General features: G+C 35.4%; 1 protein-coding gene and 1 pseudogene across 5 annotated transcripts in view; both read left to right on the forward strand.

Annotated features, from left to right (window-relative positions):
- NAALADL2 (N-acetylated alpha-linked acidic dipeptidase like 2) overlaps positions 1 to 26,624 on the forward strand; it is a 1,155,955-nt gene that overhangs the window by 192,999 nt on the left and 936,332 nt on the right. The window contains exon 1 of one of the 5 annotated variants that reach the window (XM_054700374.1): positions 18,591 to 18,697. The exons of 2 other annotated variants lie outside the window; for them this stretch is intronic. The gene's annotated coding sequence lies outside the window, so the exon portion shown is untranslated. Of the gene's footprint in view, positions 1 to 18,590; positions 18,698 to 19,113; positions 19,136 to 20,930; positions 20,953 to 26,624 lie in introns of those variants that run through there. 2 more of the 5 variants (XM_054700376.1, XM_054700377.1) reach the window with 2 other exon arrangements.
- Positions 11,082 to 11,214, forward strand: LOC119258389 (U2 spliceosomal RNA; annotated as a pseudogene).

The raw sequence follows: 26,624 nt of genomic DNA on the forward strand, positions 1-26,624 counted from the left end.
ATTAAGGCATTCAGCACTTCAGTTTCATGAGCTAAGTGGAGAAGTAGTATTTACAAAATTAGGCGTGTAAATCCATGTTATGCCACTTACTAAGTGTATCTATTAAGGCTACTGTTTTCAAACAGTGGGTGTGCAGTAAAACTTATAGGAAGGTCACAGGGCAATATCACAGTGTATTTAAATTTTTCGGAAAAAACACAGTTACTGATCATCTGTGAGACATCTGGTGGGTACCCTGCAAACTATTAACTCAAAGATGTTCATCCTATAAACATCACAGTGTACTGATTTCCTTTCATTGACGTCATATATTTATTAAGAATGAAATAATGAATTTTACTTTCTTCTTTAAAGTTAACTTTAACTTATTTTTTCCAAATAACTACTATTTGATATCCTTGCTAGGATATAAACATTTATTAAGTAGTTTAATTCAACTTTGTAAATATATGATGTCAATGAATGGAATGCAATACACTGTGATGTTTAAAGGATGAACTTCTTTGAGCTAATAGTTTGCACAGTACCCACCAGATGTCTTACAGATGTTCAGTAACTCTGTGTTTTTTCTGAAAAATTTAAATACGTATTCACTTGGATCTAACAATTTAAATATAAAACTGCTATATATTTCATAATATTTAAACTGTTGATATAATGAAATATAATTCACATGTCATCGAATATATTAAAATATGCAATGTGGTAATTTTTACTATATTCATTATCATAATGATTTCTAGTTTTATCATGTTGTAGCATATATCATTATTTCATTTTTTTTCTTGTTGTTAGATACATTTAATTCATTCATCAATAATAGGCATATGGGGTATTTCTATTTTCTAGTCAAGTCTTGCTAAATTCTCCTAAAAGTAGCTGCTTTTAGGCAGAAAAAAGAACAAGTCAAATCTTGTAATCAAGTAGTTCTTATAAAATGAAAAATTATTAAATATTTTAAAATGTGAAAGAATTAATCATTTGTCAGTTGTCTCCTAAATGCATAATTGAACAAAATTTAAAAAAAAAATTGCTTTTTGGACTTTGCAGTAAAAATAATACACATAAAAATATAAAGCTTCTAGTTGATAGCAAAGTCAGTTACTACTTGAAAGTTTATTATTTCCTTTGGGAAGTTAGTAGGTTGTAGAGAAATGTTAGAAGGTGATACTTAGGAAGATAAGTAGGCAAGCAAACGCTTATATAGACATTTTACCCTTCTGTACAACATAACAGGTACAATCACATAAATTTTCCTATTCATAGAATTCTGTTAAAAAGTAAAAAATTATGTTTGCAAAATTGTACTATCTACTAGAAGAGCTAATGGATATGAATTTGAAATTCTGAATAAGTCATATTAACTCAAATTCTTGAAAGGTTGAGGTATGCTTCTTTTCACACCCACTAAACAGGCTTAATGCTAGCATGATACAAGAATAACTTGAAGCTGATAAAGTGACACATTATGTGATTGATGCAGAAAAGAATGATACAATTTTAGAGCTACAAGAGATCTTAGGCATTATCTAATTCAGTGTTTATCATATTTAAATGACTTCAAGGACACCTTTAAATACAAAAAAGGCATTGTAGAACCCTAGATTTCATTTACAGTATTCTTATTAAAAATAATTTAAATATGTATGAACTTGAAACTACATATACATTTTCAAAGTACATAAATTCTATATAGTCATATTACAAACTGATTGCTCAATAAATATAAAACCAATTACAATTAAATTAAAATTATTTCATGTACTGTATAAAGTAATTCTGAAAAGAGATCATTGATGTTGGGTTGAATGCTGAATAAACAATGTCAGGTAGGTTTCTTTATTTAATCAGTTTCTTACTCTTTTCATCAGCCTATTGAATTTTACCTCATACACCTATTTATAATCACATTTTGGTGGTAAACTCTTATATGCATTATCTGACAATTTTTAACTTTTCCCTTATTCTTGAACTTTTACTGGCTTTATGATTCTAGAAAGTTATTTCCCTCCAGAATTTTGAAAATATTATTCTACTGTTTTCTGGCTTTCATAATTGCCAATGCAAAGTCTGCTGTTTAACAATTGAACTACTATAGATCTGTCATTTCTCTCTGATGGTTTAGATCTATCCTTATTTTTTGAGACTCTCTAGTTTTAATTTTGTCTTCTAGACTTTCATTTGTTTTTATCATATTTAGATCTCGTTGGATCTACATGATTCATTGATTTTCCTCAGTTACACAAAATTCAAAGCTGGATTATTCTTTAAATATTGTCTTCTTGGGCCTCCCTGGTGGTGCAAGGGGTTAAGCACCACACTATGAAGCAATCCACAGCTCTGCGGTGTGAATTCAATTCCCAGCCTTCCAGGGAGCAACCCACATGGCACAGCAGACCTCTCCTGACTCACCCTCTGCTCCCCTCAGCAGTGTACTTCAGTCAATCTGCCTGTTTTCTTCCCCACTCTGTCTCTCTCTGATGAATCCTCAAAACCCCCCTCCCCACCTCGCATCTCTGGCCTGTACCTCAGCTCTTGTATTAATAAATAGATCTTTAAAAAATAAATATTGTCTTCTTTTATTATTTTTTCCCTGTGACCCCTCTATTAGTTTTTTTTTTAACTTGAAAATTTTTGAAATTCCTTAAATTTCTCATCCTTTTCACTCTCTTTGATGTATTATGGGTAACTTCTCTAGCTTTATCATCTGCTTCTTTTATGATGTATTTAATTGTATCTTAGCCAGTATTGAGTTATGCATTTCTAATTATATTTTTGCTCTGGTGTAATTTGATTTATTTTAGAACTTCCTGGTAATTTTGTATAATAGGTGTTGTTATTTCTTCTTGTGATGCATAAGATATTGCTGTAAATATATCAAACATAGTATTATATTATGTCTAGTTATAAATTCTGTAAATTCTAACTTATTATTTCCTTCCTGGTAATTTTTTGTTTGTTTCTGTTGAATATCACCCACTGAGCTTTATTTTTGGTGTTTATAAGCTTTCCATATAAACCATATATGTGGTTAATCTGTGGAAAATTTGAGACCCTAATTTGAAGATGTCTGTCTTTTGAGAGGATTATATTTGCTTCTGCTATCAATAGCATTGGGGAAATAGTTGCCTTTAAAGGCACAGAATCTGGGTTGTCAAATTTAATTCTTCCCCTGTTCAGACATTGCTAGAAGTGTCTATTTCAATTCTCACTCTTATCTTCCAGTGTTTTCTGTGTTTGTTTCTTGTGTGTTTGTTTGGTTAATTGGAAAGTTTCTTTTATTTCTTCTAAAATATAAGTGGCAAAAATTATATTTAGTGCTGCATCTGCTCATTCTGTTGTGAAAATGTCCCCGGGTTATCTAGTCTGCAACTGGCTTAAATTTCCTAGGATATATCATTATTGCCACAAACTCTTGCCTTTTAGTAAATAACAATAAGACTGAGTAATAAATTAATAAAAAAGTTTGATTTTTAAAAATGGTACTATTTTGAAAATAACTTGACTACAATTCTACTTACTTAACTTCATATTTTGCTTGGAATATGTTGGCATCTAGTCATTGTAACCTTAGATTCAATCTATTTAAATATCAATAACTGTCATCAAAATATGCTTTCAAGGCTAACCATTTAAAATCAGTCATTGGTCTCCATGGGGCAGAAAAGAGAAAGAAACCAAACTATTGTCAAGCAGGGTTACTCATCACACTAAAAATATGCTGAGTACGTGACATTTCATTCATTAAAAAATATTGAATGTCTACTTATGTTTCAGGTATGTTCTAAACTCTGAAATTGCATAGATTGACAAAACAAAGCATGTAACTAAACCCTACTTGCATTCTAGTGATGGAAAGAGACAATAGCCTGTAAATTAGCAAATGTGTAACACAAATTTTAAATAAGCGTAGCAACAAAAATAAAATAGTAATGTGATAGTGACTGGGAAAGGCTATAATTGACTAGAGTTATATTATGGTGATATTTTCCTTTATTTATTTTTAAAGATTTATTTATTTATTCATACAAGAACTGGGATACAGGCTAGAGATATTAGGGGTGAGAGGATTTCCCAGAGACAAGAGTGGGGAGCAGAACAGGCAGATCCATGGAAATACACTGCTGAGGGGAGCAGCAGGCGAGGCAGGAGAGGTATGGTGTGCCATGTGTAGCTCCCTGGCTGGCTGGGGATTGAACTTGTGCTGCAGTGACTGAGAATAGCTTCATAGGTTGCATCTTAACCCCTTGAGTCACCAGGGAGGCCCCTGATAGTTTCCTTTAAGAGGTAGGAGTTGAGATGATGATCAGGGAGTACGTTTTTAACAAAGGTTTCAACAAATGCAATGACTTTGGGGGAGAATGGAGTTTCAGATCACAGAGGCTTGTGAAAGACTTATTAGTGAAATTTTTGTTGATGAAGCTTCAGTATTCTTAGAAATCAGCATTGTCCATATGAACAAGATCTGAAAATTTGGTGTGTGTGAATTGAGATTTTAGTTACTTAAGATTATGCTATAGAGTTTATAACCTCAGTATGAGTATAGTGCTCAGCACAGAAAGTAGACAGAGGCCTGAATATCCCACTAAAAGGTCTAATTATATTTGATCATATAGACATTTTTAAATTATACTCCACTCTGGAAGTTTTAATTTTTCATTTGCTTCATGCTGTAATAACTAAAATAATATTCTGAAATCCTGGAGAGATGTTATCTCCTGCCTGCTAGGAGAGGAGAATTTTTTAAGTCTGTGTATGCTATATACTGCATTGAACACTAAATGCTTTAAATTAGAAATTCTCGAAAAGGAGAGTCTTCTTTATTTATTTATAGGTTCAGAATATCAGAGGACATGGGCTATGAGATTTGGATAATGCTTATTCTGATGAAATGGAGTGTCAGGCTGAATGTCATTGGCTCACTAAAATTCTGCTTTTTACAAACCTTTCCTTTTGTGTGTATGTTTGTGATGCAGCAAAGTATTCTAGTGCTTTCCCTTTACCACGAAAATGGTACCTTGGAAGAACAATTGCAGAAATAAATAATTGCCTTAAATGGTTTCCTGTTTTCTATAATTTCAATATAGACATAAAAAATATTTTATTATTTTTTAAGATTTATTTATTTTTACACAATAACTGGGGTACAAGCCAGATGTGCGGGAGGTGAGAAGATTCACCCAAGACAGAGCAGGGAACAGAACAGGCAGACTGACCGAAATACACTGCTGAGGGGAGCAGCAGGCAAGACAGGAGAGGTCGACCCCACCATGTAGGTATCTCTGCCCCCGGTGGGGATCGAACTGGCATTGAAGAGGCTGCGGACAGCTTCACAGTGCTGTGCTCAACTGCCTGTGCCACCAGGGAGGCCCATAAAAAAGATTTTAATCAGAGTATTCCACAGTATATTAATGTGACAAGAAGATTCCACTATAATTGAATGAAGAATAGTCACTTGAAGCAAAAGAGGAATCATTATTATAAGTGAAATGCTCTTAATGTTTTAGTTAGTATTTATAATTTTGAATTACTAATTTTAAATTTATAGTAATAGGCTTGTTTATACTACAAAAATAACCATGTAAGGGACTAAATGAGACAGTGTGAAAAATAAATACATGTAAACACACACATATACACAAAATGTGATAAGAAGTAGATCAAATATGAGAATCTAGGGAGAAAATCAATTCATTTCCAGCGGATTCACAGGATAACATCACACCCATTCATTTTATGGTAATTATTTTCTGAAGAACATATTTTTTTTTCTGTGACATATTTGAATATACATATATCCTATGGACTAGGTGTTGTGTCTCCCAAATTTTATTTTGAAATCTAATTGCTAATGTGATGGTATTCAAAAGAAGGGGTGGGGCTTTTAGGAGGTGATTAGTCCTTTGAGGTGGTGCCCTCATGAATGAGATTAGTCCCTAAAAAGGAAGCCCATGGAATGCATTTGTTCCTTCTACCCTGTGAAGACACAGTGAAATTGATACATACTGTGTATCAATATCAATCAGAAAGCAGGCTCTTGCTAGATAATGAATACACTGGTGTCTTGATCTTATACCTTTTCATTTCTAGTACTAAAAGAAATACATTTCTGTTATTTATGTTAGACCATGTATGATATTTTGCTATAGCAGACTGAACAAACTAAGACAGTAATTGATTGTTACAGAGTTTTATTACATCCTTTCTCTCTCTCTCTCTCTCTCTCTCTCTCTCACACACACACACACACACACACAAACCACACACACACACTACATCAACAAAACTTCCTTGAAAGGTGAATTCCTTTTAAAATTCCAGTTGTGGAGGGCCTCCCCGGTGGCGCAGCGGTTGGGCACTGGGTTGTGAGGCTGCCCGTGGCCTTTGTGGCGCCGGTTCGCTCCCCGGCTGCTCCCCGGCCACTCCCCGGCCACCGGAGGAGGGTCCCATGTGGCGCGCAGACCTCTCCTGCCGCCTGCTGCTCCCCTCAGCAGTGTACTTCGGTCCTTCTGCCTGCTCTGCTCCCCGCTCTGGCTCTGCTGAATTCTCTCGCCCTCCCGCGCTTCTGACTGTACCCAATGCTTGTATGTATAAATAAATAAATAAATCTTCAAAAAAAATAAATAAAATTCCAGTTGTGGATCCATTAAATTGTCACAAAGATGGATAAGCTTGGTATGTGATCCAGCTTGAAAAGCCATTTGTTCTTATTCTTCAGAAAGTGAATTTTCCTGTAAATTTTTGCATATAGCTTTCGACAAAAGCAGATCTAGAATTCATGTCATAAATTAACTAATTTGGTGTTCTATTAAATAATCTTCTTACTTCTTTTTAACTCCTACTTCTACTTTTATAATTCCTCCCTACTTGTTAAATAAATAAATTTTTATATTGTAAAATTTGGTTCATGAAGTGTTTTTATCTAAAAATAATAGCTACCAATGAAAGGCCAGTTAATGTAAACACATAAAATAGCAATAAAATTTTTGTTATAAATCTTCACATATATGGTCAATTGGCAGGATGCTAAAATAATTCTATAAGAAAAGAATAGTCTTTTCAACAAATGAAGCTGGGAAAACGGAATATTCACATGCCCAACAAAGAAGTGATTACAGTCTCATACCATATCAATATTTAACTAAAATTGTATTAGAGGTCTGAATTTAAGAGTGGATACTACAAAACAAAACAAAAATCAGAAAAGTAATTTTTCATTCTCTTTGAGTTCTGCAATGGTTTCTTAGCTATTGCACAAGGTGTTTGTGCTGTTGCACAAACAACAGCCAAAAAAACAAACAAACAAACCTGGACCACGTCAAAATGAAGTATATTATCATGAAAATGAGTAGACATTCTGTTCAATGAGCGGAAATATTTGCAAATCATAGGGGGAAACAAACATACATTTATTAAATATGCATTTCTTTATATGTAAAGCAAACATATATAGAGGAATGAGATTCTGTAAGAAACGTATATCTGTAATACACATAACTTTATTCCATTGTATCATTTGCTTTTGTTATTAATAAAAAATTCTAAAAACATAGAAATATTCATAATATAAGGAGCTATAAGCATCTTACCAACAACTGTTATTTGAAGGAGTATAGAGAGAATATATAAATTTTGTATTGTTTGCATCATATTTCCTGTGACTTCTACGTATCTTTCCATGCCCTCTTCTCTATCTGTGGGAAACTATGTATATATTAAATAGAAGAGACAAAATGGATATTTGGCTCATTTTGAAAAATAAAGGCATTTTCAATTGAAAAACTCTCCTAAACCAAACAGAATATTATTTAATTGCCAGTCACACACATTTTATTTCTAAATGTTTGTTTCTTTCAGTTTATATGCTTGGACCTTTGGAGAACTAAGTGATAATAATAATGCATCACCTATTTCATGTTTTAAATCAAAATTTCATGCAAAATGTGCATGAAAAATTTAAATCTATAAATATGATCTGAGAATCAATCCTCCTAACTACCTCTCCTAACCTTGGAAATAATTCTTTAATGGTCATTGTGTTTATAACATGTAATTATAAGTGAAAGCCAGTTCATAAACGATAAAATATGTTTACAAACTTTGTAAGTCAAATTCTAAAAGGATGTTTGTGAAATTGTTCTTCAAATATTTCTGTATTGCTCAGGAGAAACAGGGTTTTACTTTCCTCATATATGAATCCTTTTTTACAATGACCTTTTCAGGTTTGCTTGAATTAATAACATTGTATGCTGTTTTATTGTATTTAAGACTATGAATTTAAAAGGTTCAGGATTTGAACTTTAAAGGAGGCATCTTGGAAATACTAAAGTGAAAAAGAATTTTTCCATGGTTGATTTTTCATTCCAATAGGGTTTTTCATTTTGTTATGCATAGGAATGATATTTTTTTAAATAAGGAAATACATTATTTGAATCAGTTATTTTTGAATATTTTTCTCATTATAGTAAGAAAGAATTACTCCTTAGTCCTAACTTCTCAGCTCAAAATGTTCTCCATACAAAATGCAGGCATTTATGTGATAGGTTGAAAGTTATATATGCTTAATATAAGTAATCTGTTTATTCATTTATATAAATTTAGCCTCATGTGCTACAAGATTTGAGATATGGATAGAGCATCAAAAATAAGGAATATTAGTAGAGCAGAAAATAAGGACAGTAAGAAAAATACAGACTTGCCATTTCAGGGTGATATCTATTCATGAGAGTTTATATTAGAATTTGGCTGTTCACTTTCTGGCAAGAAAGAAAAGAGACCTGACCTCTTTCATTATATTCATTGTTATAATTTCAAAGGTATTATCTATTCCTGTTATTTAGTTTTCAAATAAATGGCTCATGGAGAACTTTGTACAGGTAATGACAGATGATATGGTAATAGGGTTTTTTGTACTGAAAAATTTATGTGATTAAAAAAAGGCCTAGTACTATAACATAACGCCAGGACAGTGACCTGTGTTTCTAAAGTACGGTAATCCATATTTGTAGTTCTGTGGTGGTTTGTCTTGATCCAAGAAAATAATGTAAAATATATAGAAGAATGATTAGTTTTTAGTTTCTACAAATCATCTTTCATAAGCCTACTTAATCATAGGAATAAAATTTCCTTCAGTAGATAGAACCAGGTAAGATAAAACTGGCAAAAACTTGGTTGTTATTATTTGTTTGCAAAACGTATTGACAACCATATTTACCTAGGTATTGACAACCATATTTACCTCCTAGAACTCTTTAATCTTCAACTATAGAAGGAAAATATGTAGATAGACTGACCACTGCTTTTTCTCACTCTTAAGATCTGTGTACTGGGGATGTATTCCATTTCAGAATGAATCGGTACACTATCAAATTGAATGTGACTAAAGCAGTTTTATTGGCTATTTTGTTAGCAGAGTTCTATGTAGATATCCTAGGATTTCTGGGCTCTGGCATATACTATGTCACAGGTATTCTAGGTATTGCCAAAAAGAGATTTTGCAGATATCCCTTAGGTCTTAAATCAGCTGACATAAGACAAGGAGAGTATTTGGTGGTGGTTATGGACCTTTTAATAAGAGATTTTTTTTTCTGGTTGGTTAAGTAAATCAGATATTTGAAACACAAGAAGGATTTGAGGCACATTCCCTGCTGTAGTCTGGGAGGCATATGGTAAAGGATTTAGGCAGCCTCTAAGAGCTGAGAGAATTCTTGGGGAACAGTCATCAGGGAAACAGGAATATTAGACTTATAACTACAGACTACTGAATCTTGCCAATATCAAGAATGAGCTTGTTGTTTATGAAATGGAATTTTCCTGATTTGGGGGTAATGACTTAGTTTGGTTAAAACATTGATTTCAATCTTGTTATATCCTAAGCACAATATCTGTGATAACCTTCAGAAATACAGATCTGTTAGTTAATAAATGTATATTGTTTATGTTTATGTTTGTGGTAATATGTTATACAGCAATAGAAAATGAATACCACTACATCACTGAAAATTCCAGTGGTATTTAGATGTCATTTATGAGTTCTGTCTTTATCTGAAATTCTCATGGTTGTGTCCATGTTTTCCTTCTGGGGAAAAAGTGGCAACAGCAGCTCTAGTTTCAAATTTATCTACTATATTCCTGGAAATAAAATGTCAAATTCTTCACATCCATAGCACATGGCATTCTTCAGTTACCTTAATGAATCAGATTAGTTCAATCAATTAGAAACTTAGCACTACAAGAGGCAAAATGGGAAGGAAAATATAGGAAAGGCCATTTGAGTGGGATCATACAAAATTTTATAGAAGATTTCTCATTTCTTCACCCCCTCCATGTGGGTGAAAGAGTATAAGCTCCTTAGGAAAGGAGCTTAATTTTTCTTTCTTTCTTTTTTTAAATATTTATTTTTTATTTATACGATAGTTGGGGTACAGGCCAGAGGTGCAAGAGGGTGAGAGGATTCACCAGAGGCAGAGCGGGTTGCAGAACAGGCAGACAGACTGAAAGCACTTCTGAGGGGAGCAGTGGGCGAGACAGGAGGGGTCTGCCTCGCCATGTGGGATTCTCCCTGGCTGGCCAGGAATCGAACCGGCACTGCAGAGGCTGAAGGCAGTCTCACAGCACTGCACTCAACCCGCTGCACCACAGGGAAGGCCCTGGAGCTTAATTTGTCTAACAACTCTGAAACTATGGTAGAATTATTCTTCCTATGTATACTCCTTATATATTATGGCTAATTAAGTAATTTCCAGGAAAGTGCAAGGATATTTCTAATACTTTCCTTGGTCTTTGTGATTTATTTACCCGCTAAATTTCCAAAGTATGCTTATTACTGATTTAAATATTATTGTACTCCATTCTATTTTTCAAAGACAAACCTTTATCCTCCCTAAATTATATAACATTTTGCTTACTAGGTAGTCTGTCCAGACTATATGTGTCTGAGTTTCTCATGCCAATATTCTGTATGAAGTTGCTATGTAACTCTATTGTATTACATATGTAGATATTTAAGATTATAAAAAAGGATATTTTGTAGTTCTGATTAATTTATTTCCTAAACTTTGTCCCAGATATAAATTCATTGTATCACTTCTTGGCCTTTTGGCTAAGATCAAGTGTAGTATCCAGATATAAATTCATTGCAGGTTAGGCTGTATAAGTTATTTGTTTTCAGTATAACTGGTCAGAATGGTCTTTTGATGAATTATTTTAATAAATTTTTAAAAGGACAATAAAACTGTCTTTTCCTTCTTAATAAATGGTAATATTTTCAAATGAGTTCTACCGGTATAATCCTATTTATAGCTTTCCTAGCCCTAAACCAGCAGTATTATGTATAAAAGAGAAATATAAGCATTTGTCTTACACTGGTGACACTGTATTTTTAAAGATTTACTTTATTTATTTATGCATACAAGCACTGGGTCTAGGCCAGAAGTGTGAGGGGTGAGAGGATTCGCCAGAGACAGAACGGGGAGCAGAAAGGGAGGATCTACTGAAATACACTGCTGAGGGGGGGCAGTGGACAAGACAGGAGAGGTCGGCTGCATCATATAGGTTATCTCCCTGGCCGGGGATAAAACTTAGGCTGTCGCAGTGATAGCGCTGAGACTTAACCCCTGTGCCACCAGGGAGGCCACATTGGTGACAATTTTTTAAGGTGAAAACCTGAAAATGGCTCTTCTTAGTCAATTGACTATGCTATCTGATTATTATCCAGGAAGAATTATCTAAGATATCCTATCTGAAATCGGAATCAATTTTTCTTCAATATTTCATTGAATTAACTCATAAAATATTTGTGGCAATGCTTCTACATACCCAGGAATACATTTTGCAGCCAGCTTACCTTAGTGATTTCATTACAAGTTATCCGGCATAAAATCAGAATTTGTATTATTACAGAACTGTAAATTAACAAAATATGTTCTCATGCATATCATTATTTATATCTTTATTTTTATTTATATACATATCTATAAGTATATATAGATATATATACATATCATAAGTACTTGTAACTTTCTATCTATACTCATTACATATAATGTAATTATGGGTATGGAATTATGGGTACCTCTTTAAAGAAATGGTTTTTGTTTATAATCTTTTTTTAAAGGGGAATTATGTATATTCATGAAATTGGAAAGGAAGACACTGACATGGGTATTAATAAAACATTCTTTAGAAAAACTTTAGAACTAATTTCACATAATAAATAATTCCTTTAAAGAAGTACCCATAATTACATTCCAAATGTTACTTTAATAAAAGTTTACATCAAAATAGATTCTCTGGAATCTAAAATGCATTGTATTTCATAAAACAAATTATTTCTGAATATTTTAAATAAGATAACAGTCAAATTCAGTCAGCTTTCCTGACAGAACGTATTAGCACACCATTCCATTATCTAAAGGTAATATTGCTTCAAACATCTGAGATTCTCAAGGGTATTATTGCTTCTCTCTTATGTTATCTCTCAACTATATTTAAAAGTGAAAAATAACCAAAAGATTTAGCAGTCAAGATAATCAATGATAAAAGCAGAAAGTTAATATTAGAAGGAATAGGCATTCCTGATATAACCTGAGTTATATCTTGTGAATTTTTTGTTAGTCACTTTAGCACCTTCATTGCTATTCATAAAGCACAAGAAACACAAGAACTCATGAATATGTAGCACATAATCATTAAAGTATATACCTTTTAGTATCAATAAAATTAGTCACTTTAAAAGTCATTTAAAGTAATAAACATCACTTAAAGAAAAAAGAAAACTGTATGGGACCATTCATAAATATATTGTATTTTGGACTCCTGTGTTTGCAAAATAAAAGGATAAAGAAGTGAGGGATTTTCAAGAGAAAGTCAACAAATGTCAGGTAAATTAATATTATACAAAGTGTGAGTTGTGCAAATGTTAATTTCTAAACAAGGATATTTTAGGACCTCCCTGGTGGCGCAGGCGGTTGGACGCAGTGCTGTGAAGCTGTCCGCAGCTTCTGCAGTGCCGGTTCGATCCCCGCTGGCCTGGGAACAACCCACATGACAAGCAGACTGCTCCTGTCTTGCCCGCTGCTCCCCTCAGCGGTGTCTGCCTATTCTGTTCCCCGCTCTGTCTCTGGTGAATCCTCTCACCCTCCCTCGCCTCTAGCCTGTACCCCTGCTCTTTTCTAAACAATAAATAAATAAATAAATAAAAATCTTAAGGATATTTTAAAATAGAGGCTATTTTACATTTTTAAGAGTAGCATTTTCATGAATTTGATCCCATTACACTAAATAGCACAAGCTAAATATAAAGTACTCTTTTTAATGACTCAGGTGATCTTCAAGTGTGACACTATATAGTGACAATATCAGAGACACTCACATACACATGGTTATTTCTCTCTATACAAAATATTTTCAAGAAGAAAAAGGATATTCTTTTAAGAGAAGCAAAAAACTTCATTTTTAAAAGTATTTCTCCTCCATTTTTTTCTGCTCTCACTGGATTTTATTATTATAATCTGCCGACTTATTTAAACACTATTGGTAAATGAATGTCATTCATTTTCTTCCACTCATGTTTGTGCTGACTGCAGGATACTGAAAGTCCTATGATTGAAAGAGAACTGCTATTTCATGGGCTTTCAGGAGAAATAGACCTGGATTTAGCAGGGGATCTAATCTAAATTCTAAATTTCACCATCCAGGGAACATTAATTAAGTTGCTTAACCCCTCTGGATCTGAATTTCTTTATCTTGTTAAGTAAGGATTAAGATATCAGTCTTTTAGGGCAAAAATTGGGCACTCACTGAAAGTCAGCTCTTTTTCCTCTACTTTTTGGAAGATGGTTTCTCAGGCTACCTCTCTTACCAATGACTGTGTTACCATTATTTCACCTCTCTTATTCTCAGATCCTATGTCAACAAAATAATGAGGGAATGAACTCTGGCTCTAATTTCCTGTGATTGCACTTTGAATTGCACAAAGTAGGGCTTTAATTTCTCTAATTTCCTGTGATTGCACTTTGAATTGCACAAAGTAGGGCTTTAATTTCTTATTTTGCTAATAAATAGCCTAAAAAAAATTGATGGTTTTGAACCAGGTTAATTATATAAATTACTAAAATTCTAATACTATAAATTGATAAAACGAAAGAATTGCAAAAATTTAAAAATACGTGATCTCTAATCCTAGTAGGTAAATTTAAATAGACTCTTAAATTAGAGTGTTTCATTGTAGATTTTTTTCAATGACAGATCTTATAGTTTAAGAAAGAGAGTTTTATTATAAAGTATTTTTAAACTGAATTGTATGCAGATGAATGGACTTGGGAAAAAAGATGCTCTAAAATTTCTAAATAAATGCTTTAAAATTATTTCTTACTAAATATTAAATAATCCATAAGGGAGTCATGAACATTTGGAACCATACAGATACTAAAAATACAATTACTACACTGAGAATATATTTTAAAATTGTGGGAAAAATATCAGGCTTTTTTTTTTTATCACAGATCTCTGAGAATCATACATTTGGCATACTAAACTGAAAGATTAAATGGTTGATCTTCTTCCAGCATTCTCTAATTAAGATAGAATTCCTTACAAATGGAAGGCATTTTAAAAATTTGTATATTGTTAGAGGTGTACAAAAAGACTGGCATGCCATTTTCCCCTACTATCTTGAAGTCCACAGCATTATTTTCACACTTCAGCAGACAAACCAAAAGTCTCTGGTGCATCAAAACCAATATCAACCTTCCTGAATTAATTACTTCCTTCAATCTCAGCTTTATAATGAGTCTCTAAGGGAATTGGCACAATTAAAAAAAATTGAGTCGCCAGCAAGATGGGGGAAAAGGATGCTCTAAGGCTTGTCTCTTCCCTCCCTTATCTAACATTAAACTCTTCATATTAGTATTCAAGACAGAAAATCTCACTTCTTAGGATGATCTCTATTTTAAACAGTCTGAGTTTTCAGACCATTGAGGAAGAAAAGTCATTTTCAATCCTCATATTACGAAACCACATGTACTAGTTCTCTGTTTATATACAAAACCAGGTCTTTTAAAACAATTCTAAAATCTTATACTCATTTCCTTTATTTGTGTTTTAGGAAAGATTAATAAATCTCATAAATGCTGGTACAGAGCTACCAGCATTTCTTCTTCAACTATTCAGGAGTGGGCATGTCTTCTGGAGGTAGATTTTGAGAATATTTTTACTCCACAACTTAATAATTCACAAACCTAGCTGTATATCATATTAATCACTAAAGTCAAATATATATAAGTACACATATATGTAGGGTGCATTCATTCACACAGAATTGAACCCAGGGATCTATCTTTTCTTATTAGATGATATTGGCCTGCCATCATTTTTTAATCTCCAAGGTGGGGAATAGCTACATTAACACAGTACCTATTACTATGATGCAATGAAAATATATGTAACAACATTCTAGTTTGGTTACTATATGTTTATATTGTATTTACCTAGAAATATAACACAAATATGAATTTCTCTTTTACTGAGATAAGCTATGTTAACTTAGAATACTTTGTCTTGCTATACATCATATTTGAAACTGAGGAAAGGCCTCACTACTTAAAGAATGTGAGACTATGACCATTTGGGTCAAAAAAAATTGAGAACAACAAGAAAATAAATACAATGAACAATAGATGTGATAGTCATCTGGCTCAGACATTTGCTCATTCACCATCGGGATAGTAGGATGATCTGACTGACTAAACATGAATCTCTCTGTGGCTCACCTGTTCATAGTCTTCCTACAGCCGTGCCTTCCATCAGAAAGGATGACATTATCAAGTACAAGAGAACTGTTTACTGGCTAAGAATATTGCATGTAATGGGATAAAAAAGTAAATTGCGAAATGAGTTCAAAAAGAGAATAAAGGTAGGAAAAGTCGAATGATAGGTTGAATATGTTCTATTGTCAGTCAGAGTTTCAGAAACTTGATGAAATTTGAGACTGCTTAACCATCCTTAAACTTCTCAAGATGAGCACACATATAAGTTAGAAAGTATATGAGAATATCACCAATATTCTTTTAAAAAAATACTGGGATTTTTCCATCAATGGGTAGATATTACTGATATAATTTTAATCTGATTGCATATCATTGAAGCACCTATAATAGCAATATGTAGTATAATTTGGTTGTGACAACACAAATCATGTCAGTTAAAGTGATGGAACTAAGGTTTTAGAACTGGATCAGGAGATGTTTGTCAACAATAGCACAAATGAAAAAAAGTCATCATTACAAAAGTGGGCATTAGGAATACAGATGGGACAGCTGCTGTTCTTTAATTGTGACTAGATTTTAAATGCAGTTTTTACAACCCATTTAAAAACCTATCACTGGGGAATACATTTTAGTACCACTTTGGGTGCCTTTTGGTTAATAAGTTCTTGCCTTTTAAATGTAAGTATTTGGCTTCAAATCCCAGATACAAGTTTATTAAAAATTATAATAGTTCTTAGAGACTATAAAATGAAATGAAGTGCACAAAATGTGTGTTTCCGGTGCTTGACTTTGAAACGATTTTTTCCATGACTAATTTCAATATTTTCAACTTAACCAGACTGTTGTTGAATTGAAATGATTATTAAATATTTAACCAGAGAGAGAGTGAGAGAGAGAGAGAGAAAGAGAATGTATCATTTTTCTATCAGTATTTTGGTAGATTTTAAAATAAAAATATGCATGTTCCATATTATGCTAATAAACATGAACTCTGTATGTGTGTGAACAGGCTGTAAGTTTAGATCTGAATTATAATAAAGAATAGCATAGTTAATAAGAAGCATGTAGAAATTATCAAAAGGATTTTTAAGAGGTGCTAAAATAACATTTTTTATAACTGAATTATTTTGAATATGACATTGAGATTTCTACATTTAACATTATTCTGCTATATGTTTTCCTTCATTAAATAAACTGGGGAAACAGAATACTTAAAATTATGTTAATGAACAGAGTTTTTTGTGAAAATACAATGTCTACTACAAGTGATAGGAAACTGTGAGTCCAGAGCACAGTGGGCAAAGAATTATCTAATTTTAAACTTGAATTATCTAATTTTAAACTTAAGGGCTTAAAGGTAGATATGGCTCCTTGTTGCCATTTCTCTCCCCTTAATGAAATGACTTATGTGTTTGGATTATAAGTGTGGAGGAGAGCTAGAAGTAACATTACTCCCACAGAAACCACTGTTGAAGCTTACAATTGAGCCACCCCCCGTTGTGTTACAGGGCAGGGAGAGGGGCACCCCAGACCTCGCAAACCTGCCTGCTCTGAATAGGTTCTGCCATCTGCAGCATCAACACAAAACATGTAAGACTTTAATGAAAAGGACCGTTAATACAATTAGTAAACAATACAGTAAAGGCAAAAGATGTAGCTTCTAAGTCAAGCACCCAAAGTTACCCATCCCTTCGGGGGTTAAAGTCCACCCAACCGGCACTGGCCCAGAGCAAGGCACGAAAGCCTAGGGGTCTAGAGCACCTTTCAGTGGGGACCCACAGAAAAGGATCAGAAAAAAACGGACAAGTCTGCAAGAAAAAGAGCAAAATCAAAATCAAGATAAAAGCTGCCATTGTTGTCCTCCCCCAGTCTCTCACCCACATCTGGGTCACCCAGTCCAAGACCAAAAGGCAAGTGCAGTTTCTTCACGTGTCTCTCTGCTCCACCTGCCTCCTCCAGGTCTCCTTCTGGCTCCATCCTGCTTTCTTCCTCCCTCAGTCTTCTCTGCAGCTTCTTCTCCCTGCTCAGCTTCACCCTCCCTTGGGTGGGGCAGGAAACTTGAAACTTCCCTTTTTTCTGGGGTCCACTCTATTACAGTTGCATGGATGCTGACAGGAAACACAAGATTCCTGGGATTATTCACAGGAAAAGCAGAACCCCAAGTAGTCCTGCTCACTCTCCAAGCCCCACGTACTGATACAGGGAGCCTGCAGTGTGGACAGCAGGGCAGGACTGGTGTTTTTCCCTTGCTTCAGAACCATTACAAAACCCTGGTGGCTTTGCCACCTGATCCCAAAGTTGCTGCCTATGGGCAGCCCCTTCCTGGGGCACCAGTCAGCTTAAATGGTCCAATCAGGAGGTGTCAACAAGGGTGGGGGGCTCTGAAAGAGAATGTGAGGCAGTACAGGACACAGCTAGGGTTCCCTCCAAGACTCCCCACACACACCAAGAGGCCTGGACACTGACTCCCCAACTCCTGCTGCTCACAACCAGACTTTCAAAAAAGTAGATTCACCCCTTAGTAGCTGGCCTCTGAAGGGAGAGAAGACAAAGAGTTATGTGCAGGAGGCTGCACCTGGCTTTGGTCTTTCTTTTCAAAGTCTCTGCCTGGAAGAAGCACCAGAGGCCCTGAGGCTACTATCGGGAGGGGCCTTTATCTGATCTTGCTGCACCACCTGGGTGCTGCTGCCTCTGGTCTTCTTTGTTCCAAAGTCAGTTGTTAACTCATCCTGATCTTCAGACTGTTGCTGCAGGCAGCTGCTACTTCTCAGCAGCCCCACCTGTAAGCACCAGCCGCCACCTGCCTCCAGGGTGAGTTACATCCTGGCCCACCACCTCAACTGTGCTACTCCAGGCTCCCAGATAGACTGAGCCATCTTGAGAAGCGGCTTTTTGTTTGGGACATCTGAGCACTGTGGACACTCTCTCGGGTGAGATAGCCAGCTACTGTGGCCTTAGTAATTCATTGTTTCCCCTGTTTGTTAAGTAAACCCCATAATTTTTGTTTCCTGAACCTGAGTGTTACTGTAATTTTGCATGCAGATGAAGAACCCACAGCCAGTGACCTCTCCTCTACTTTGTGCTGTCCTTGGGTGACTATAGGCCCCTCTCACCCTGTTTCAATATATAATAGGATCATGGCAAGCATGAGCGGGGGCCTGTGTGATTTGTGGGCTAAGAGAATGTGGGTTTAGAGGGCCCGCCACTTTTATTTATTTAAGGATTTATTTATTTATTTTTGTGTATAACTGGGGTGTGGACCAGAGGTGCAGGGGATGGGAGGATTCACCAGAGAGTGGGGAGCAGAACAGGTGGATCTACTGAAGTACACTGCTGAGGGAAACAGCTGTCTTGCTCAAATGGAAGAGGTGAGATGTGAAGTGTTGATTATGAGCTAATTAATTAAGAATTAAACTTTAGGAAATTTATCTTCATCATACTTATAGGGCAAAATTGTATTTGTCATAGTGTGATATGGATAGCTGTATTTAAAGATATGCTGTATAGTCACTATAATTTATATGCTTTTATGTTTTGAAATACTGTATTGATTAACAATTAGATAATTCTGGATAATTCCTAAAATTGCAAGCTCTTTTGAATATTTAATAATTTAACATTGACTTACTGTTATGGTAATACTATGTTCATATTAAGTATATTTTTTCTTTTTAAAGGAAAATATTGCTATTTTAGGAATGAGAGACTGGAAAACAATTTCCAAAGTATTAGTAAAGAGTTGAGTTGAGAAAAATCATAGATAAAGCATATGTTTCAAATTCCCTAGAGGTAGGGAGTATTTTCTTATACATATTAGAATTATTTTTATAATATTTCATTTATTGTAGGCATTCACAAATAACTATTAATATTTTATTTGTCATCTTCATGAATTTAATGTACCAGCTTTGTTATAAGTGATTTCCACAACATTCATGTGATTCATTTGATGGTTGGCAGACGTATTTTATACTCAGTTTTTACTGTTAAACCCAGTATTTGTAAATAGTAGAGTATGTACTCTAAGTGATAGAACATATGCTGTATAATCTTCAGTGCTTCTTAAAATTGAGAATTTGCTAATCTTAGACTTGCTTAACTTAACTTGAAAATCACTTGGGGAAGTTTGCAAAAATTGTAGATACTGGGGCCTACCCATTCAGATTCTCTTTCTGGTGGGACCAGGAATCTGACTTCACAATACCCAGAGTTGACTCATGAGGTAGTCCTTAATGTTCCTGAGAGGCCCTACTCTTCAGTATTTGATGAGAACATCATTTACTAATTTGTAATATGATGTTGTTTTAAGTGGTGCATATTATGTTAATTTTATCTTTTTAGGCACGTTCTTCTAAGTATCTTTCCACTTTCATCTCAATTAGTACAAAGTGTCATCTCTGCTTTTACTCATTTAACCACCACTAAAATATTTCTTAGAAAGAAGCTCATGGCTTGGCAAGTTATAACCTAATTCAGCAGACTTTAGCTTTTTTGAGATTAGTACCACAAAATAATTAAAAACATGGTTTTCTGCTTGAGATGTTTAATTCTGTTTTAATTAGAAACCATCCCCTTTTAGTTACTTAGTACACCTTCACCATCATGACATTGAACTGGTTGTCAGTGGGTCATTTCAATATACCTGCATTTGCATATTTATATTGGAAAAAAGGGTAAAGACATAGTTAAGTTTTAAGGATCACTCTATACCTAAGACTACATTTATAAACCAACTTGGAATTTCTCCTTTGGTATTTTAGGGTAAAGGAAGACTGCCCAGGCTTTTGTGCTGTTGGCCTCTGTGGATATCACCTGCATCCTTGAATGCAGGAGGTGCTTGAGAGCATGGGCTTGGGGTACGCATGCCTAATGGTGGACACCTGGAGTGTGGTGTGGGCGTGCCGAAGTGGGCACACCTGAGTTGAGAGACTGAGCAAGTAGGTGCAGCAGAGGACCCTGCTGCAGAGTACAGTGGAGAGTGTTGGAGAATACCAGAGAGCCTAGAGAGCATAAAGATTCTCGGGGGGCTGGAGGCCTCTCAGCCTCCTGGCCGCCTGGTCCCCTGTAACTGCCCTGCACCTAATTGCCTCACTACAGATGGCGTAGAAAGATAATTAAAAGCCTGAAAAGCCACTGTGGGCTCCAAGACTCGGCCCGCTCTGTCTGCTACCTACTTCTACGACAGGTATATCTGAATCTTCAAGTTGACAAGTAGAGATGTTCTCCATTTCAAATGAAATATAAATAAATATATATAATATTTTATTACATTTGGTATATCAAATTATATTAATTTTGATGTTTTGTTTACTATTGAATTTTGCTCTAATTTTTATTTTAAAAAGGATACATTTGCATGTATTATTAACCTTGATTGCTGAGTGTAGTGGCAAGAAGGGCACGGAGCAGGATCTCTATGACCCGAGCAGACGGAGTAAAGGAGGAGTCTGGAGCCCTCAGTGGCTTTTTCAGGCTTTTATTGAATTTACCAGGTACTGCCAGGTGCCAGGGGGCTCGGAGGCTGGCAGGCCTCCCGGTCTCCTGCGAATCTTCACTCTTTCTGGGCTCTCTGGTGTTCTCTCGTGGCTTCTGCTTCTCTGGTGGTTCCGTTTCGAGCTCTCGTTTGTTCTTCTGATTCTGTTCTGCTCCTCTGGCATCCCATGACGCCGCCTTTATAAGCCCAGTCTCTCAGCCCAGGAGTACCCACGTACATATGCCCACACCCTACTCCATGTGCCCGCCACCAGGCATGCATTCAGGGCCGCAGGGATCCATCATCAATGCTAATGGTGGGAGGGCCGAGAAGCCTCATACTTTACTTACCCTACATTGAGATTTTTTGATGAACCTTAAATTGTTTTCTGTCCAAAATGAGTGCTTCTCTTACCTTACTCCTAATTTCAGCCCTGCTTTCAGTACTGGGCCTCTTTGTGTAGTTTCTATTTTTTTCTATCTCTTGATTGGTCTTTTTTTTTTTTTGAGGCATGTTTTATTTATATTTGTTTTTGTTTTGTTTATACATGCACTGGGTACAGTCAGAAGCATGGGAGGGTGAGAGAATTCACCAGAGCCAGAGCGGGGAGCAGAGCAGGCAGACTGACGAAGTACACTGCTGAGGGGAGCAGCGGGCGGCAGGAAAGGTCTGCGCGCCATGTGGGACCCTCCTCTGGTGGCCGGGGAGCAGCGGGGATCGAACCGGCGCTGCAGAGGCTGCGGGCAGCTTCGCAACCCAGTGCTCAACCGCTGCGCCACCGGGGAGGCCCTCTTGATTGGTCTTCTCTGAACACTGTGACATGTTTGTTATCTTAGGATTTCTTTCCTTTGTCACTAAATATTTCTCTTCAGTATCTACCCTACGCTTCACTTCTAACCCTTTAATTTTTGATGCTTTCATGGTTCATCCTCACCACTTGAAGAATAATGTTGTTTAAACTCTGTGGCTCATTCACTCATTTCTACCGCTATGGATTTTATCCATGCCCTCATTGTTTGATGACTGTTACAAAGGCTTCTAACAAGATCCTTTAATTAGCATACTGGCCCCTTATCCACAAAGCAGGAAGAATCTTTTCTCTTTTTTCAAAAGTGAATATATAATTTCAAGTGTCTTCTTCCATGTCCCCCAAGTCCATGGCACAAGTCCATGGCTGAGAAGCAAGCACGACTTCTTCATGTGTCTCTCTGTGTCCTTGTGTCTCCGCCATATCTCCTGCTAGCTCTCCATCCTTCCTCCTGCCCAGTATCCTCTCTAGTTCTCCTCCTCCCTGCTCACCTCCACCCTTTCTTGGGTAGCTTAGGGAACCCAGAAACTTCTCTTTCCTTGGGGACCACCCTGTTACAGTTTTACATTTTTTATATTTATATCTATGATTCACTTTGCCTTAATTTTTATAAAAGGGATAATTTATGTATACAGATTTATTTTTTGCATGTGATTATTTGTTCTAACACCCTTTGTGACAATACTATCCTTTTCCATTTGCTTCTCCTGTTTCAAAGACCAGTTGATTATATTTATGTAGATTTTTTTTTGGACACTTTTATGATCCATTGATGTATCTGTCTACTCTATCACCAATAACACATTGTTTTGAATACCATAATAGTACTATATTCACTTTTTATAAAGTCTTGAAGCACCAGTCCTCTCTGGCTTTTTTCAATATTATGTTGCCTATTCTGGGTCCTTTGTCTTTCCATGTGAACTTTAAATTAGGTTTGTCAATATCCACAGACTGACTTGGAATTTTGATTGAAATTGCACTAAATCTGTAGATCATGTTGGGAAGAATTAACAGTAAAACACTGTTTTTAAAAATGTATTTGTGGTAAACATTTAAAACTTAAGCCATTCCCAAATTTACTTTGGGCTTACTTTTTTTTTTTTTTAATCTAGGTCTTTTTTTTTTTTTTTTTTTTAAAGATTTTTCATACAAGCACTGGGTACAGTCAGAAGTGCAGGAGGGTGAGAGAATTCACCAGAGCCAGAGCAGGGAACAGAACAGGCAGAGTGACGAAATACACTGCTGAGGGGAGCAGCAGGCACGGCAGGAGAGGTCTGTCATGCTATGTGGGACCCTCGCCAGTGGCCGGGTATTGAACCGGCGCTGCAGAGCCTGCAGCAGCTTTGCAGCCCAGCACTCAACCACTGTACCAGCAGGGGAGGCCCTGCTTTGGGCTTTTTTAAGGAACTGACATCCCTGGGCTTACACTTCTTGACACTATGAAGTCTATCAATTCATGAGCATGGAGTATCTATTTAGTTCTTTGATAAATATTGTAGTTTTCCTGAAATTTGTAAACACAACTGCTTTTTTCTGACATTTTCTAGACTAATTTCCTAAAGACTTCTTACCCTGTTGGTCACTGTACTTACTAGTAGCAGTTAATAAGTTCCTTGTTGTTGAGTGTTTACTGTCTAACATATTCTGTGCTTCACGACTATTAATTAATACTTAGAAAAACCTTAGAAGGCAGGAAATATTATAATCTCACCTTTTTTTCAGATGAGAGAACTGAGGTAGAATGAGGCTAAGTAACTTGTTCAAAGACATGCAACTGGCAAATAGCAAAGCCAGACTTTGAACTCAGGTAATCTGGCTGAATCTAAGTAATTAATGAGTACAATAAGCCTGTGTCTCAAAGACATAAAACCTAGAAGAGACAATTCTCATTGGGAATATGTTCACTTATTTATTCATTTAGTACATATTGATTACTAATTCTGTGCTCTGCATCATGCTAAGTTGTTACTGGTAATTAAATATGGCTTTAATTATGCAAATCACAAATAAACATACTAATCTCTCATATATTTTTCATTTTATTATTTTGAGTGAACTAGTCATGAGTAGTTTAATAAATTTATTTCTCCCATCATCTTTCTCCTTTTTTGAAAAATATAACAATATGAATTGATAAAATAATAGTAAGAATATTCTCCAGAGTATTTTTGGGTCACTAAAATTTGCTGTGTATGAAATCATGGCAATTAGGTATGCAAATGTCAAAAGGAAGACAAAAGTTCATCAGTACATCCTACTACTCATCCTTATGATTCCTTATGATATTTTGGCAAAGCTAGGTTTTTTTCTAATTTTAAATGACTCAATTGTAGAATTTTCAGCTGGAGGTTGATTCCAGAGGCTAATGGTCTTGCTTTGAAAGGTTTCTAACACTTAGCCTTATTTTTCACTCTTTAAAGTTTTAGGCCATTGCTCCTAATTACTTTCCATAATCCACACAGCCTACTTTGTCTCCTTGTTTCATGTTGCTTGTGACTCACTGTCCTTTTTTTTAATTTATTTATTTATACAAGAACTGGGGTACAGTCAAAGGTGCAGGAGGGTGAGAGAATTCACCAGAGACAGAGCGGGGAACAGAATAGGCAGACAGACTGAAGGCATGGCTGAGGGGAGCAGCACACGAGACAGGAGAGGTCTGCTGCGCCATGTGGGATTCTCGCCAGCTGGCCGGGTTCATACCGGCGCTGTAGAGACTGCGGACAGCTTCGCAGTGCGGCGCTCAACCGCCTGCGCCAACCAGGGAGGCCCTAAGTTGGGTTCTTTTGCAAAAGTACACAATTATATTAATTCATTAATCTGAGAATTTTACTTGTGAATTTTAAATCTTTGAATCAGAATTCTAACAGATGATGTAAATAGTAAGTCATTTGTTTAATTCATGTGTGTTTCTCAGAGTCAGTCAGAACTAACTCAGTAATAAACTCTTAAAATCTGACTGCAAAACTAAGGTAACCAGAGGGGGAGAGTGGTAGGGTAGGAGTACGAGAGGAAAGAGGTCCAATGGAATGTGGTGGAGGATTTGGCGGGCAGGATATGAAAATATACATTTGTAGATGTGTATGCATTTGAAGCTATAATTCCCAGAGCAGATGCAAAGATGTAATGTGCTTTACCCCAATAAACATAATTTGGAAAGGAAAAAAAGTCATAAATGTGAAATCCAGGCTAATTTTCTATTATGTAGCAGATCTGAATGCAGTTCCTATTTTCCATTGATATATGTCAAAATAAAAGCACTTTTAAATGAATATTAAGTAAAATATATTGATTTTAGGCATATGGAATCTGTGCTACTTTTCAAAAGAGAAATAATGGTCATATTATTGTGGGAAACATAATGATTTTTTATGACCAGGAAATAATGTGCAGTTTCTAGAGGCTGTCAGTCAATAGTTTTTTCTTATTGATTGACATATGTTTCTTTTAACCTTTACATAGAGTCTTCTATAGGTTAAATAATTTTGTTTGTTTTCTCATAGAGCTGCCACACTTTCAGCATTAAGTGTAATACATTATGGCATGTCTTCCAGAAAAAATTACTTTATCACACTTTTGTCAGTACCGTCCCACTATTTTTGGTATATTTTAAATATTTCATATCCTCATCATAACTGCTGGTGCAAATCTGTATTTTAGAGAGAAATAACAAAGAAAGGGAATTTCTTATAATAATTGAACTTTTTTCTGAAAATTGTATACATTATATAATGTTATTATGAACTTACATGAATATATATACATGCATGTGAATATATGAATATAAATGTATATATACATGAACATATGCATCTATATACACACACATTCATTCCCAAAGGGAATCTAGCTAGTTACTACCTTCAAAAAGGCTTGGTGGTGATTATTCCTTATTTCTACTCACATATTTTCATATTTTTATGGAAAGTGCTCTTTGAACACATTTGAGACTTAGAGCTGGCATATGCATGTCAGAACAAATCCTTGATTAACAGAGTCCCATACTGAGAAGTATTTCACTTCCCTTGTATCCCTGCTGAGAATCACTGCGCAAAGGTTTGTCTTGACAGGCCGTCCTATAAAAATTGGAGGTTATATGCTATATTGGTTTGATATTTCAATCTATTTGGGGTTAGATTTTACACTTTGGCACTTGGAATATTGTCAGATTTTTGTATATACAACTGGTGACTTTATTAACGTTTACTGAGAGTGCTGTAGTCCTTCCCACATCAAGGTAATCCTGCTCCTTGATGTTCTTTCAGATTAAATCCAAGGTGTCACCAAGGTCAGGTAAAATAAAATTCATATTTTTGATCACTAAATGTCTCTACACACTAATGGCAATTGAATAAACTGTATTTTCCATAGTCATGCTGAGGGGTTATGACCACATGTTAATTAATGCTCCTCTATTATATAATCTAGTAGTTCTTAAATTTTAGTGTGCATTAGAATTACTTGGAGGACTGGTAAAAAACATTTGGAGGACTGGGCCCCTTCTCCATCTGTAGCCTGGGATGGGCATGAGAATTTTTCATTTCTAGCAAATTCCCAGATAATGCTTATGCTGTCA

Source organism: Talpa occidentalis, unplaced genomic scaffold (genome assembly GCF_014898055.3).
Source record: "Talpa occidentalis isolate TD23 unplaced genomic scaffold, MPIMG_talOcc4v2.1 talOcc4.4, whole genome shotgun sequence".
In the NCBI taxonomy this organism is placed as follows: Eukaryota; Metazoa; Chordata; class Mammalia; order Eulipotyphla; family Talpidae; genus Talpa; species Talpa occidentalis.